We start from the raw sequence: 16,463 nt of genomic DNA, 5'->3' as shown, positions 1-16,463 counted from the left end.
CAATGTTCTCATTCATAAAATTTTGAGTACACAATGGAAAATTTTTAAGGTAGTAACCTTCAAGATCTATGAGAATATTACATTTTGTCCTTCCTTTCAGTCTTCTGAGCTCAAAGGTGCTGCTGCAGAACATGGCAAATCAATCTGCAGGTTAGAAATATTCCCAAAGTGTTCAGTGGTGCTCAACTTGCACATAGGACTGCTGGCGAGGAACATGTTCTACCATTCTCTGCCTGGTTACAGAATTGTGCTGTCTTCATACAGGAGAGATACTGACTGCAATAGCTTATATTTTTGAGCAGGTAAAGGTTGTCTGTTTGTTTGTCTGTTTTTTGATGAGATACTTTTCTGTTGAAAAAAGCTAGTTCATCAAAATCGACACCTTTCTCAAGAAAACGTCAGCTTTAACAAATGTTCTCCCTTTAGGAAAAAGTATCAAAAGGTGTAGAAACTGCAATTTTCTCACTCTAGCAGACTTAAAAATAAAATATTATCTGTTCAGAATCTCATTGTAAAGTTCAAGTTAATATGTAGTAAAATACAAACTTTTTAGCATTAGCTGAGCATTTTCCTGATAGAAACAGAATTATGTTTTATTCTTAGTTCTCAAAAGTGTCTCCTCTTTACTGTTCTCTATTGTGCAGGGTTTCTTTTTACATTTCTCACATGCCTTTGTAATTTTCCAGTTATATTACACTGGAAACATCCAAGTTTGCTTAAACATCAGCAACAGAAAACAGGGTACCTACCTAGGGATGAGGCTTATCAAGCATACTTAATTTTCTCTTTGGTACAGGGTCATACACAGTAATCACTGTTCTGTATTTCTTTGAGTTATTGTTCTGGAGAGCATGTTTAACATCTGTGTTGGATTTATGTTCTCCTGTCCTCTAAGATCTAGAACAGAGCAAGAGATCTTTATCTCTTAGGAATAGCTCTGGTTTTTAAAATTCATTTCAAGGTATTTGATATAGAAAGCAGGAATATGCAAAAGAATCCTGAGTTGTCAGTAGAAAATAAGAATTTTTGTCCTTCCAGTCCAAAAAAAGCTAAACTATCACACAGGTGAGTTAAGCCATCCTGAAGGAGTTCCCTTGCAACAGAGAACAGCATGAAAATTTGCATCATAATCTTGAGCTTTAGGTAGCTTTTCAAATCACTTGAACTAGGAGCACAAGGATCTTTGAAAAAGGAATCTTAAAGCCTGGAACTTGATTCCAAGCAGGGGTAACAGATGACAAGTTGCCTGGTAGTGTACTCTCCGTGCAGAAAGCTTTGTCTCAAGGAATGCATCATGTACGTAGACTAAGGAAGAAATGATGACAGCATGAACAAGTAAAAGAGGAAGCTTGTACTACGTTTTGTCAAGACCACACTTCAAGAAATTGTTTCACTGAAACTCGTGAATAAGAGAGGGGAAATCAGACATACATGAGCCTCAAATTGTTTGACAAATATCAGCTACAAGCTCAAACTACTGTTTTGAACAATTTCTCTGTTTTCATTGTCTGTTACACGTCATAATTTATGAGGAGGAACAGAAAAGATAACAGAATAAATGATCTGGGCTTTGTTTTGGGGGATGAAACTTTTATGTCTTAATGTTGTGGTTTAACCCGGCTGGCAGCTAAACACCACACAGCCGTTCGCTCACCCTACCCCCTCCCTCTCTGGGATGGGGGAGAGAAATGGGAAAGTGAAGCCTGTGAGTTGAGATAAAGACAGTTTATTAAGATAGAAAATAATAATGATAATAATAATAATAATAATGTGTATGAAACAAGTGATGCACAATGCAATTGCTCACCACCCGCTGACCGATGCCCAGCCCAACCCTGAGCAGCCGGCCCCCCACCCCGGCTAGCCACCGCTATGCATTGTTCAGCATGACCCCAGATGGTATGGAATACCCCTTTGGCCAGTTTGGGTCAGCTGTCCTGGGTCTGTCCCCTCCCAGCTCTTGCTGCACCCCCAGCCTGCCCGCTGGCAGGACAGAGCGAGAAGCTGAAAAGTCCTTGGCTTAGTATAAGCAGTGCTCTGCAGCAATTAAAACATCAGCATGTTATCAGCACTGTTCTCATCCTAATCCAAAACATAACACCCTACCAGCTACTAGGAGGAAAAATAACTGTCCTAACTGAAACCAGGACACTTAAGAAAAATAACATTGGCCAAAACCAACCAACCAACCAACCAAACCTCTAAAGGAACTGTTCAGGTATCATTCAGTGTGTAGCTGATCCAACATTACTGAGGTACTTGGAGACCTTTAGATTTGCATTCTGTATAATGTATTTGTTTTGTATTTGACTACAGCTATCTAAGAGTAAAAGGGCTATAAGAGATTGGAAAGACAAGTGTAGACAAACAAGTAACAGTGAAACTGCTGATTAGAAAACACTTTTTCACACTAAGAACAACATGAGATATACTTTCAATATGTCAAAATAGGAGTTCTTGTAGCTGAGGGCCAGGTGCAATTTTGTAAGAACAGGCTGAAATGAAATGAAGTTTTCTTGTAAGTTATAGACAAGATAGATGCTGTTGATGTCTTGATTTTTTTTTTTATTATTATTTTTTTTTAATCTTACACTAGACAGGAAAAAGGACATCTAGGAAATTTTCATCTTTATTGTGTGAGGTATTTTTTGTTTATTTGTTTTCCCTCAAAACTTTTCACTCTGCCACTGTAAACTTGCTTACTCTAGCATGAATCTACCATGAGAAAAGGTTTGGAAAACCGGTGCAATGTTGTGCCAGAACTACTAGATAAAACTGAAAATTTATAATCACACATTTAGTAGAAGACCTTTTCCTTTAAATACTAGCTACTGATAGGTTTGACTCAGTAAATATCACTTAATTACAAATTAAATGCATGTTCCTCCACATTAGTTGATAATTATGGTTAATATAGTAGACCCAAAAGTAATTACCTTCAACAAGAAGAGAGGTTGTAGAAGACAAAAATAATCATGTATTTACATGTAATAGGGTGCATTCTGTGTTAATCTTCTTCCACTACCTACTACTTAACTTGTAAATAAATGATCAATGATTTCCGTGCAAGAAAGGACTTGCTCAATATCTTTTCCCTATAAAAGAAGCATTATAGATTTATATGGGAATAAATTCACTAAACAGAAAAATTAAGAAGGCAAACGATGCATATAGCCAAATTAAAATGAAGTGTGGGAAAATCATTAAAAATTAATGTGCCTTAGATTTCATTCTAAGTTATTTACCACTCATGGTAGTTTTAATGCTAATTCAGGAAAACATATGAACCAGGATGGATAAAGGCTTTATTTTACCTTAAAATACACCATGATATAAAAGAAACATCACTGAAACATGCTCTGTTATTGGGAGTTAGAATCAAGACATGATACGATATCAAGATGATATAACAAATCCTTTGAACTCATGACAGAGCAATTGTATGTGAATCACAATGAAATGTGGTGTCATGTTGACAGACTTGTTTTGTTTTTATTTGCTGTACCTTAGAATTTTATTAGCCAATAAAAGATTGAAGAAGCAGATTTTGCAACGGAAAGCCGCTGTAAGGATAGGTTGTACAATCCCAGGTTGATACTCAAAAACAACATGTCAGTGGATAAATCCTTTTGCTTAGAGACACAAAACGAATGAAATCTTGACTCTTGGAACACATCAGTCTTGGTTCCAAACTTGGAGGACAAGGCCATGACCTGCCAGGTAATGAATGCAGTGCAGCCAGGTTGCAGCAATGAGCAGAGTATAAGCCATGCTGAGACAGAATAATTATCAAAGTGGCATAATGGGAGTGAAAACTAGTGTTAGTGTCAATAACTGGAATTACAGAGGAAGTACCAATGACATCAGACATCCATTACATTGAAATAAATTGTCGGTGTTGTCATAGCATTCCTATTGCACTTACATATTTCAGAAGTGGCAATAAAATGGAAAATAACATTAACCATTGAATTATGCCTAAAGTGAAGGTCTAAAGTGGCCTGTTTACTTGTGGACTGAGAGAAGAAGGGTAGTATTCTGGGTAACTTCTTCAGCATTGAAGAGAATTCTATGGCCACTTCCTTCCAAGAATGAAACGGGAGCTTAAAAGGCTCTCCAAACTCTGGTTTTCACCTCTGTCCCCACTGCCTCTATAGATAATCCCCATTCTGGTCAGTCAGTCAACCATGCTTTACACCTGAAGATTAGGATCCTGAACTAGAACTGTTGCTACATAAGGTGGGGCCCTGAAACACATATTTTCAAAGGCAGTCAACACCCTGCGCTTCCCATCAGGGCCCCTAAATGATTTTGCTCAGTGGAGAAGACATGAAAGGAACTTCCAGTTATCCTCAGGCTTCTTGATTTCTTTCCTTTGACAATTCTGGAGGTTTTTCAGATCTTAAAATTTCACAAAGTTTCATCTCTCAAACAAGCAAGTCAGACAGATTTTCAGATTCTGGACTAAAACTAGCTAAACAGTAATCTCACTTTCTTAAATATTACTGCAAATGAGGGTGATTACTAAGGCAGAACTATTTATAAAAAAATAACAGCCTTGTAAATTTAGCCTGTCCTTTGAATAAGAAATGCTTTCTAGATACTTCTGTGATTGCCTTAGATTGCACTCTCTATATAATATCATAATTTAGATTAAAATTATTTAGACAATAAAATCAGACAGAAGTTTACATGTACTTTGTTGATGCATTTGGTATGTTTAAAGATCTAATATGTATGTTGTTGCTTCTGATGCCTGAATAGATGCCTTAAACAATTTCAGTAATTAAAGTGTGTATCTTATGCCAACTTCCGAAGAGGTAACTGAATTTTAAGTGTTATGTGAATACTAGCAGGAGTGCACACATTTTCAAATTTCAAAATTTTTGTTATAAAACTTAGAATTATAGCCACCAGTGTCAGTCATTTTTTCATAATGAGTGTGTTGGCAGGTAATTTTTGATAGTATTCATTGAACTTTAAGGCAAATACTAAATTTTGGGAACAATGCAGATATATGAGCCTGAAGGACCATAACAAAATGACTCGTCCTGCTATACTAGGTTTAAAATAAATTCTAGTTTCAGAATATTATTTAAATACATAAGTATCTTCTCAGAGACAATCTTATTTGTGGCCATAATGTGTACATTTCCTTAATTTTTAAAGTATAAATTAATACTCCCTGGGAGTATTGGTTGACAGTCGGCTGAATATGAGCCAGCAGTGTGCTCAGGTGGCCAAGAAGGCCAGCAGCATCCTGGCTTGCATAAGAAACAGCGTGTCCAGCAGGTCCAGGGAAGTGATTGTCCCCCTGTACTCAGCTCTGGTGTACCTCGGCTCTGTACTCGGCTCTGAACGCACCTCGAGTACTGCGTTCAGTTTTGGGCCCCTCGCTACAAGAAGGACATGGAGGTGCTTGAGCGAGTCCAGAGAAGGGCTACGAAGCTGGTGAAGGGTCTGGAGAACAAGTCTTACGAGGAGCGGCTGAGGGAGCTGGGACTGTTTAGCCTGGAGAAGAGGAGGCTCAGGGGCGACCTTATTGCACTCTACAGGTACCTGAAAGGAGGCTGCAGTGAGGTGGGGGTTGGTCTATTCTCCCACGTGCCTGGTGACAGGACGAGGGGGAATGGGCTAAAGTTGCGCCAGGGGAGGTTTAGGTTGGATATTAGGAAGAACTTCTTTACTGAACAGGTTGTTAGTCACTGGAATGGGCTGCCCAGGGAAGTGGTTGAGTCACCATCCCTGGAGGTCTTTAAAAGATGTTTAGATGTAGAGCTTAGGGATATGGTTTAGTGGAAGATTAGTTAGTGTTAGGTCAGAGGCTGGACTCGGTGATCTTGGAGGTCTCTTCCAACCTAGACGATTCTGTGATTCTGTGAATTTCTCTACATACACTCAACCTTGATGCTATTTTGTTTCTTCATGATAAAGTGTATTTAGTGAAGTGCTAGGAGCCTGTCCTTTTAAAGAAAGAAGTTTTGTTTTCAGACACTAAAAAGACAGTGTTGGAAGCTGGCACTGATTTTTAATATTTATTCCTGGCACATGACTTTTCTGCTTGGAGACACAGAAGGACCAGTACACTCAATAAATTAAACAACTTTGCTTAGTCTGTTTGAGACTGGTGATGACTTTTTGCTCTTCTGCCTCAAGGGGCATTACTTTTATTTCCTCAGAGAATTCATATACTGGACAGTGAATGCTAAAAACACAGTTGACAAGAAAACAGTAGTGCCCCTGGTGCTGCCCTGTTCTGTTCACTAGCTCCCCATGTAACATTTAATCTAAAGCAGGCCTTGCATATAAAGTTTACAATATGAGAGAATATGAAAACTTGTTTTTGTGTGAATATGTCTCTTCCCCTCCTCTTAGTTCCTTGGCATTGTCCACGTCTTGAGGAAAACTAATAGAAAAGAAGTAGAGATTTCTGAGCCACCTGTTCCTGGAAATTGGAAGTTTCTTCCAAGAGAGGAACAGAATCACTGTCACCTTTTTTATTGTTTCCCTAACCCATCAGTGCCCACTTCTTTCCTATACATTAGAAAAAACCTTTGAAGGTCATCTGGGGTCAGAGACTTAAGGATGAATCAGATTGTTTGATTAATCAAGTTTTGAATATTAAAATGTATAAAGATTTGATAACATCTTTGGGCCTTCTGTTCCAGTGTTTGAATACCCTCACAGCGATTTATTTCCCTAATAACATATCGTACTTTCCTGTGTTGGAAGTTCTATGTGTGGCCCATTGTCCTGCAATGTGAATGTCAAATGAATCCCTGTCTGTTTATTTTGAATAAAAATTATCTTGTTTCTTGGTAAAGGAAAAAAATGGTAGTTAAATGTGATGTCTACATTATTTTTGACTGTGCTAGTGACTTCAAAGTCAAAAACAGGAGTAGGGAGAAAAATAATCCTGTGACCTCATTGCTACTTTTAACAGATAAATAGCTGAACTTTCTAATACCCTACAAGCCAGTACGTGCCTTCACTTCATGTGTCAAAATATAGACTAGCTGGTGTACCTCATCTAATTGCAGTAAATTGAATCAGTACATTTTTGAAAGGAGGGCTTTTGGCAAGGAATTTTCTTATCCGCAGGTAATATTTACATGTTTTTTGTTATTTTATTAATTTTATTCTTCTTATACCTAATAAGGCATAAAACTTCTCAATACTTTATCAACTGTCTCGCTGAATCATTCAAAATGACCTGTATTGATTAATTTTGTAGTTGTGGCAGCATAAGAATTTTATTTGTCCATCTATCTAGTTCTGTGTCTTCTTCTCGTGTACAATTACTACGTGACCTTTGACTTTGTTAGGAAATATGAGTACTCACTCTTTGTTGATGTGAATTGTTGGTATTGAACACTGTGCTCTCAACTGTGAAAATATTATCACAGCTATCGAGCCTTTTTGAATGTTGATGGGGTACACACAATGCTTGATACATACAATAAAAATAGATGATTTGTGAAATACTTACACTTGGAATTTGCTTTCCCTAGTATGTAGAAGTTCAAGAGATTTGTTGAGTCATACTGATTTGTACAAGGAATGATAATAAAGTTTTTTGTTGTTTTGTTTTGTTTCCATATCAGAGAACAGGAAAGTCATTAGACATAAATCTGTAATGACTCAGATGCAATGCCGTCATATCAGATTCCTCTGTTTTCTTTCATTCATCAGATTAAATATATAGAAAACATACACTATAATGGAAATTGAAAATAGTATTTGTTCCTCTTCAGTGATCAAAAGATTACTAAGTGTCCTTTTAAAATATAAGTGGTTTTACACTTCTGTTTTATCATTTTGTTTTGTTTTGTTTTTAGTTTTTCTTTTACATTTGACTAACCTACCACACTTTCTCTACAATATTTTGGCTTTCTAACACCTTAAGGTTTTTGTTAATCTCTAGGAAAGACATTCTGCTGTCCCTATTTGCTACTATTAATGTCATATTTTCCCATCTCTGTGTTAAATGTTTCACCTTATAGTATTGTATTGTCATTGTATTTCTTACTGAAATGTATGAAGACTTTATTTATTTTTGAAGCTCAGTTGTATTTTTTTAATTGAAACTGAGAAGTTGAAAACATTATGCATCAAAAAACTTGCATGTGCTTTTTGATTTTGTATAACCACAGAATTGATTTTCAGCCCCAAATGGAAGTAAAAGATGAACTTAAAATATTTTCCATTGTTTGTTCATTGGAATGCTAGTCTAAGTTCAAAATCTGGAAGGTACTTGGGTTCAGATCTGGTTTATATTTGCAAATTTGACTTGCTGAGCATTTTACGTCTCTTTGTGTTTTCATTTTGGTGTCCCCCATCTACATATAGGATTAACAGTATTAAACAGTATTATCCTACTGTTAATTATTAAACAGTATTACTGTTAATTATTAAACAGTATTATCCTGGTATATTCTGAGAGGAGTGACAATAACTTATAACTGTAGTAGCAAAGATAGAGGTATTAGAATTTAGCATTTGTAATGAAAATTGTTTGCTAAAATTCATGTATTTTGAATATTCATGTTAAAACATATTGTATATTTAATACTTATCCAGTGAAAATGCAGTCAATATATCATATAGATATATTTTTAAAACATTTTAGGTAAATATTATTAAATTTTATTATAAAATTATTATTATAAAATGTACATAGTTACCTGTAACTAAAATTTGCAACTGGAGGAAAATAAATAAAATGGCCACCATCTTTTTATTATTATTATTATTTTAAAATAATGCAGAAAGTCAATACAACACTTATGAAGAAAGTAAATATTTGGAATCCAGAAAATTTTTAAATCAAACACCTTTTATTGTCTAAAGCATTGATTTTTCAGCTGCAGTAGAATGGAGTAGATAGCAAGATTAATATTTTCTTCAACTTTCCAGAATAAACTATGCAGATGCTCACCAGTTACAGATGTTACAGGCAGAAATAGCACATGTACTAAAGGCTACTAAACACAGGAAATAATTGCTGTTCACTTTTCTAATAACTTAGCACTGTTATCTCATTATTATTATTTTTTTGAGTATAAGTTTATCAAGTGGAACATTAAATCACTTTCATTTTTATGAGGATTATATCAAAACACCAACAGTAGTATTCTGTATGGCTCCAAGTCTTTTGATACCTGATTTTTCAAAAACTTATTCAGTTCTTTGTTTAGAAACCTATTACCCACCAAATTTTATAACCTTTATATCTCTGCATACAGCACACTTCTCAAATGCATTAAGTTATTCATTACTACTGGCAATATCTCATATCTCTTAGATGATATGTTTTTTAAGTTGTTCCAACATACAGCAACTATTTTTTTTTCCCCGTGACTCTGTACAATTTATCACGAGACTTATCCACCTTAGTGTACAGCAATAGCTCAGATTTTTTTTTATTTTTTTTTTTGGTATATTCGGCACTTTCTCAAGATTCCAAGAAAGGACATAAAGTTTTTGTGGTTTGGTTTGACTTTTTTCTATGTTTAGCCAGTGTTTAATTTGCATCAATTTTTTCAATTTTTAACTTTTTTTTTTCTTTTCTTTTTTATTTTTTTATTTTTTTTCCTAAAATAAATAAAAAGAGAATGTATTTCCAGATATTATGTGTATATTTGGTTGACTTCATCTAAGAAAATCACTGTATTGGAACCACATTCTGAAAAGCAGATAAATCCTTTGTAGTGACACCAGGCCCACAGCAAATATCAAGTAGAGCTTACATCACCTTGTGTAAGATTTGAGTATGATGGAGAAATATATGCTAATTCTGTTCAGTTCTTGAAATTTTTGTAAAAACTGATGTTAAACAAGTTGTATAAAGGTGATGGTTGGTCTCTTCTCCTAAGCAACAAGATATAGAACAAGATGAAATGGCCTCAGGTTGCACTAGGGGAGGTCTTCACTGAAAGGGTTGTGAGGCTGTGCAACAGGCTGCCCAGGGAAGTAGCTGAGTCAGCATCCCTGAAGGTGTTTAACAGATGTGTGGATGTGGTGCTTAGGGACATGGTTTAGTGGTAGACTTAGCAGTGCTAGGTTAACTGTTGGACTAGGACCATGGACCTATCTTATAGGTCTTTTCCAACCTAAAAAATTCTATAATTCTATGGAACAGGTTGAAGGAATTCAACAATTAAAGATGTATTTTTTTCATTAGAGTCCTCATACTTACTAACAAATCACACTTGAGAAGTGCATATTTTTTTGTAGGAGCTTTTATTATTCCAGAGTGGGGTTTTCTCAGTGAGGGATTCAAACATGTAAACTTTTGAAAACAATGGTAATTGTGTTTAAGTTTACTGATTTCACAGTGGTGATTGCAGAAATGTATTAATTGATTGCAGTCTTTCAAACTTAGGAGTTTCCTTAGCAGTTTAAGAAAATCGCTATTTCTCATTTATGATGTTTCAGGACATACTTCATTATCAGTGGTGGTCATTTTCGACCAACTTGTGACATGAACAAATATTTATTTGGGAAAAGAAATATCTAACTTGCAAAAAAATAGTTGAATGAGATTCCCTTATGAAAGACTGCAGGAGGTTGTCTAAAAGACTTTTACTTGCAACAAATAATCTAATTGCTATTCCATAATGGTGTCTTTTAAGATTCTTTTGCTGTAGTATTTAATTTTATGGGAATACCAAACTTTAAAGGCTTTGAAGAATATTTGCTTTTCTAGGCACTTCAAATTATGTTATTGTAAATATTAAAATTTTAACTTCCTTGCTACTATCATTCTTTCACATTTTTACATTTAAAAATTTTATTGCTGTCTTCTGTACTTGTGACTACCTTTTATGAACAATTTTGAGTTCAGACATTTTCCCGATGTCTTACATTACGTGGCCCCCTGCTGTCTTGTAATACTGCAAGGTACACAAGGTAATCTCTACAAAATGTGCAATAACAGTAAATAGCAATCAAAAGAGAATCGCTGTATGTATTCTTGTGTCTTGTTTTTCTTTTTTTTTTTTTTTTTGTTTTGTATGACAACTTATTGGAAACATTGATTCAACTGCCAAGCCTAGGTATAAGGTGATGAATAATCAAGTGTGAATAAGGAAAATTGCTTTAAGTGGCTAAGAGGAATTAAGAAGGTCAAGCAGGAAGAAAACCTGTTGTAGGGATTTCATTGTAAGTGTAGGTGTCTCCTCTGCTTATAATTAGAAGTAGTTTTTTGGGTTTCAGCTGTGCTATGTCTTGTGTAACGACAACCCTCATCAGAGTAATTTGACTGATACTCTTACTGGCCTTTGCTGCCCTACTGTAATAAATGTTCACTTCTGTGAGACACTGAGCTAAGTCATTTGCTCTTCTATGTCTGCATAGCAGTGTGTTAGCTAAGGATGATACTTAGTCAAACATTAGCAGCTTCATTACCTTCTTACAGGGATTAACTTTGTGCTACATTGGAAGGATTTTATGTATTTCCTTTGTATTTTAGAGTCAATAGTAAAATCATAAACCAGTTAAACACTGTTATTCTCTCAGACTTTTTTCAGTATGTAAGAATATCATCTTTGATAACACATTAGTGTCCTCCTTTTTTCCTGTGGAGGGAATAAAACTACCCTTTCCAGATACATTTACCCTCTGCTGCAGCTATAGTATTCCTTCAGAGCAAGCTCACTATTAAGCAAAGCAGTTTGATGATAACCTTTTTTAAGTAGGTCAAATTTAGAGTTATTTTTCCACAGGCATGAAGAAGAGGTATAAATTACAGATCTTTAGCACTGATAGCCTGTAGCTAATTAAAATTAATTACAAGTTTAACAGATATTCTAAGTTATAAGGAAAAAAAATGAAAAGAACGATTCAAAAATGAAATACTAAGCTCTCAGTTTAGTATTAAGTTGTATCTGGGGAGATTAAAAAGATAGATCCATATAGATATAGGTATTTATGAACAGTGGGACATGAGGAAATTCAGATGGCAAAAGTAAATAGATAACTTGAAGGTAATTATAACCAAATGTGTTTTTGTTTTGTTTTTTTTCAAATTCAGAAACCCAAAGGAATACAAGATGTGTGGGTATTAGAATAGAGTGATCAGGATTCAGAGTCTTCAAATAATGGAGCCAGAAGCATTGTTTCCTCAGGACAGCGCATTTCACCACATATCTCCAAAGTACTCTGAAGCTTGGTGAGTGAAAGATAATGATCCTTTACATCAGATTACAGTCCAGTTCCATGGTTATGGTAATTCTGCTGGTCTACAGTGTTTTGAGTTTAATCTCTGAATGCTTACAAAATCTCTGACAGCACTTGTAATGGGATTTTAGTCTTTATGCTCCAATTTTTATTATGAATTTATACTCACAGTGTTTGATACACTTGTAGAAAGCCTGTTAATACCCCTTCAGATGACACTGAATACTTTACATACTACCCATCCAAGAAAAAGAGATAAGGAAAGGAAGAAAACGTTTTGGGCAAACTGAGCACAATCTACATGTAGCTATCTTTTTAAAAAAAAAATAAAATTAAAAAAAAAAATTAGAATTTGGGCATATTTTATGTATATTAATTTGGAGTACAAAGTATCTGGGACCTAAATGCAATTTATAAATAATTACTATATTTTCAGGAAACGGCTCTCTAGAGGTTAGAGTGCTGGCAAGCAAGGTTTTGAATGCTACTGTTTATCCTTTTGGGATTGCAATGAAAAGTTTGGCTAACAAATCTTGCCACTGAGCCTCTGCTGCAAATGTAGGTGAAATTGAAGCGAAAAAATACTCCATATATTAAGGTTAAGGTTCAAAGTAAAATTACTGATATATCATTTCCAGATATTTACTTTTTTTTTTTTTTTTTTTTTTTGTATGAGATGAATTTCAACAAAAAAAAGAGAGATTGTTTAATGGCACTGTACTCCACAAATGACTGCCTTTGAGTGCTCCAAGATTTCAGTTATTGATAAATTCAGTTCTGTAGAAGTTATTGTAACTTCAGTGCTAATTATATAATTGTAAACAACTGCTTATAAACAGACTATAAGGAAATAATATCCATTACAGAAAATTACTGGCTTCTACCTGGCCATTAATGAAATAATCTATTATCTGAAATTATTGCAAGTAACTGATTTTTAAAACTGGACATACAAATGAGCACCTGGATGTAGCTAAGGTTTTCTGTATGCAGCTGAGCTCTTGCAATAATATTTGAGAACACCGTTAGCATTTTAGCAAGTGAGGTGACATAAGAATGGCCAGAAATTAAGGAACTGCTTGTAAATAAGTGTTACTGTTTTTAAGAATAAGTAAAGTTCGTTTTGCATTGTGCTGGAGTGCAATACCTTAGCATATATCTCCTTAGCATAAGCCTTTGTGACCAACAAAAACATGAAAAATGTAATTTTTCTTAAGGTATATTTATAATGCTAAGCTGGTTTTGTTTCCATAGTAGGAAAAAAAAACACAACAAGGTTTCTGGCTGTCAACTGGATAAACAATTTTATTATTTTAATCAGTATTTCACACAAATCTGGATTTACTTCACTTTTGAAAATTGCTAGGACAAAACACTATAGTCCTGTGTACAAAGCTTATATAGAATTTATTTGGAGTCCAAGCTGTTTCAACTTTTCTTATTAAGCTGTTTTTAATATCTGATCCTCATCTGTACTTGTCATGATTTTGAGTTGTCCTTGACTTTATTCTTTACTCACTGTACTCTTGGAGAAAACATTACCTTGCAGCTACATATAAGTTAGTATCTAATTTGGAATATTAATTAATGGATATTTTATAAATAAATAATGGATGTGAATATGGATACGTGAGTATGGAAAGGAGCTATGCTTAAAGGTACTGTTAAAGTGACCACTACAATGGCTCTGGCTGAGCCTCTGTGGCCTTTGCCACGGATGTTTCTATGTTCAAAATGAGATAAGAAAATCCAGTACCTGTTTTGAGAAGTGGTTGTTATGCTTTCCTGATTACCTGAGAGTGTGGTAGAAATACAGAGCTGAACATGGCAATAAATATGGGGAACTCATTACAGAATTTGTTTCGGCTTTCACTGTGCAATTCAGAGGATAAGAAGGGAAAGACAGAAGGGAGATAAAGAAGTGGTTAGATAAATGGAATAGAAAATAAAGCTTAGGTTGATTGAGGATGCTAACAGTAAGAGAGATGATAATTGTCCTTTCCAGATTCAGGCTCTAGGTGGATCCATGTGGTTTTTAAAATACATAAAAAACAAGTTGAGAGGGACCCTGCTGAGTAGGTAGAAGTTGGTCTTCTCTGAAGGCCAAAACTGCCTGACAATACTTCATTGTCTTTTCCTTCCTGTCCAATGTTTCTTAGAGATGTGAGGAAGTCTGTATGTTTAAAGCAACTTAACTAGTGGAGGATACTCTCCTCTGACATACCTGAAGTTTGTGTTCTTTAACTTCAGTCTAAGAAGTTGGAGAAGGTTTATTCCTTTCCTGTCTGATGCTTCTGAAGGAACTAGGAGGGCTGCTCTGATGTAAAGTTAGTAACAGCAATTAAAAAAAATTCCTGAATATTACAGGACTTGCATGGAGGGATAGTTTTCATTTCTCTGCAGCGCTTCACATCAGCTTTTGATATCTTCAGATCAAACTAGATTTTTTGAAGTTGTAAAATGAGGCAAGTGAGGAAAATTATTGCGGTTTGGAGAACTAGATTCAGCAGACTGGATTTCTCCTAACTCTTTTTTATTGAATTCCCACTCTTGTGACATTGTCTTGTCCCTTATAATTCATCCCCTCTCTTTAATTATTCACCCTTCATTAATACATATTTCTATGGCTGGTAAAAAGAGACAAGAGAATTGATTGGCATGACACCCCTGAGGCATTTAAACCAGCCTGTTGCCTCCAGACTGGCAGCCTGTCATAAGCTTAGTATTTCATGTATAGAGAACATAATAGCACTATAAAAACAACACCAAACTTTATCTCTTGGCAGAAATGTAGCCTTGCTAAGACTGCTGTAAATATCAAGTGGAAAACTCTTTGGGAAAGTAGTATTGACCCAATAACGTTAAATTTAAATTAAATCCATTATTGTACATATATATAAGTGAGAAAGCAGTACAAACCAAAAAGTTCTGGGGAAGTCAGATTCCACAAGAAGAGTACAGAAAAAATACTGCTCACAATCTTAAATTGGCAGTGGAGGATTATATAAAAACAGATCTGTAAACCCACATTTGTTAGATGATACAAAGAGGTTCTGAGTCTAAAAAAAACAACATAATTTAAGGATGGTGTGTGCCATTCTCAATGTGTTGAGAGTATAAAGTTTTTGATTGTCAGAAAGAAGTACAACATGACGTACCGAGATTAAGTCACAGGGCTCCCTTATTGTTTCTCCATATATGATTGCCAGCAACTCTTTCCATCTGTATGTAGTTTTCTCTTTTGATTGTCCAGAGGTAATATTATTTGAGGTATTGATTTCCTGTTTATTTGAGGATTTCATCATAAACATAAACAACCATGGAAGTATAAGTGAGGGGCTGAACCTGACATGGTCACAATAGGGCATCATGCTACATAACATTGATTTGACCTCTATAACTTGGTGTTCAGTGGTCTACATCTGTTACAACACAAGGACCATCACTAATCAAAGAACTATATATATAATATGGACAAGGAGTACAAGGAATAAAGCAATGGAATACAATGCAAATGGCAAAATGCCCCAAATGGTATGATTGTTGCTGGCATACAGAGGTCTTTAGACTGCAGAAATAATTTCAGTGTAACCTTGAAGGCAAGTTTGTCTGTAGTTGAGACAACAGTTCCATTAAAATTTTACACATTCAGAGGATAACCCTCAGAAAGACCAATAAGAGAAAGTAACGTGTTTGTATATGTGGTCACTTAAGTTGTTTATAGTGTTGATACATACAGAAGCCTACAGGACCACACTGCAGTCAGAAGAAGAAACAGTGGGGCGAGTCATTCACCCTGTTTTCAACATCTGCTTTAGAGCAAGATGAATGCTGCCACAGAAATTTCTGTTTCTGTCCCTGTGTGAAGGTAGCATGGGTAGCTGGCTTGGGTATGGGCAGGTCCAGATGGATTGCATCCCCAGTGATTTGAGTACAACACAATTCCCCATACCAGAAAGCAGTAATTATTCTAAAATTGGAGAGTACTACACAGTACCTGTGTAGAGATTTAGTACCAGCAAACTTCATGTGGACTCTTGGACTCATAAAATAGCCCAGTTTGTTTTGTGAGACATTATTCACATGCTAAGCTTTTTATCATCATTACAGACCTTCCAGCTCTACCTAAAGTTTTTTTTTTTTTTTTTTTTTTTTTTTTTTTTTTTTTTTTTTTTTTTTACCAGACATTCAGCAACTCAGGTTTCTGCTATACAGTGGGGGTACCAAGATGTTTGAGTGTAAGAAGTTACCACAAATGTCCAGAGAAGCCAGTACTGAGAATT

At 35.2% G+C, this 16,463-nt stretch overlaps 1 long non-coding RNA gene across 1 annotated transcript in view; it reads left to right on the top strand.

Moving 5' to 3' along the window:
• Positions 1 to 16,463, top strand: part of LOC118160666 — a 62,194-nt gene that overhangs the window by 35,732 nt on the left and 9,999 nt on the right. The window contains exon 3 of the long non-coding RNA XR_004747619.1: positions 12,035 to 12,172. This is a non-coding gene — a long non-coding RNA (uncharacterized LOC118160666). The remainder of the gene's footprint in view (positions 1 to 12,034; positions 12,173 to 16,463) is intronic.

The sequence above is a fragment of the Oxyura jamaicensis genome, chromosome 1, assembly GCF_011077185.1.
Source record: "Oxyura jamaicensis isolate SHBP4307 breed ruddy duck chromosome 1, BPBGC_Ojam_1.0, whole genome shotgun sequence".
NCBI lineage: Eukaryota > Metazoa > Chordata > Aves > Anseriformes > Anatidae > Oxyura > Oxyura jamaicensis.
Note: the sequence above shows the minus strand (reverse complement) of the source record. Positions and strands in the feature narration are given on the sequence as shown.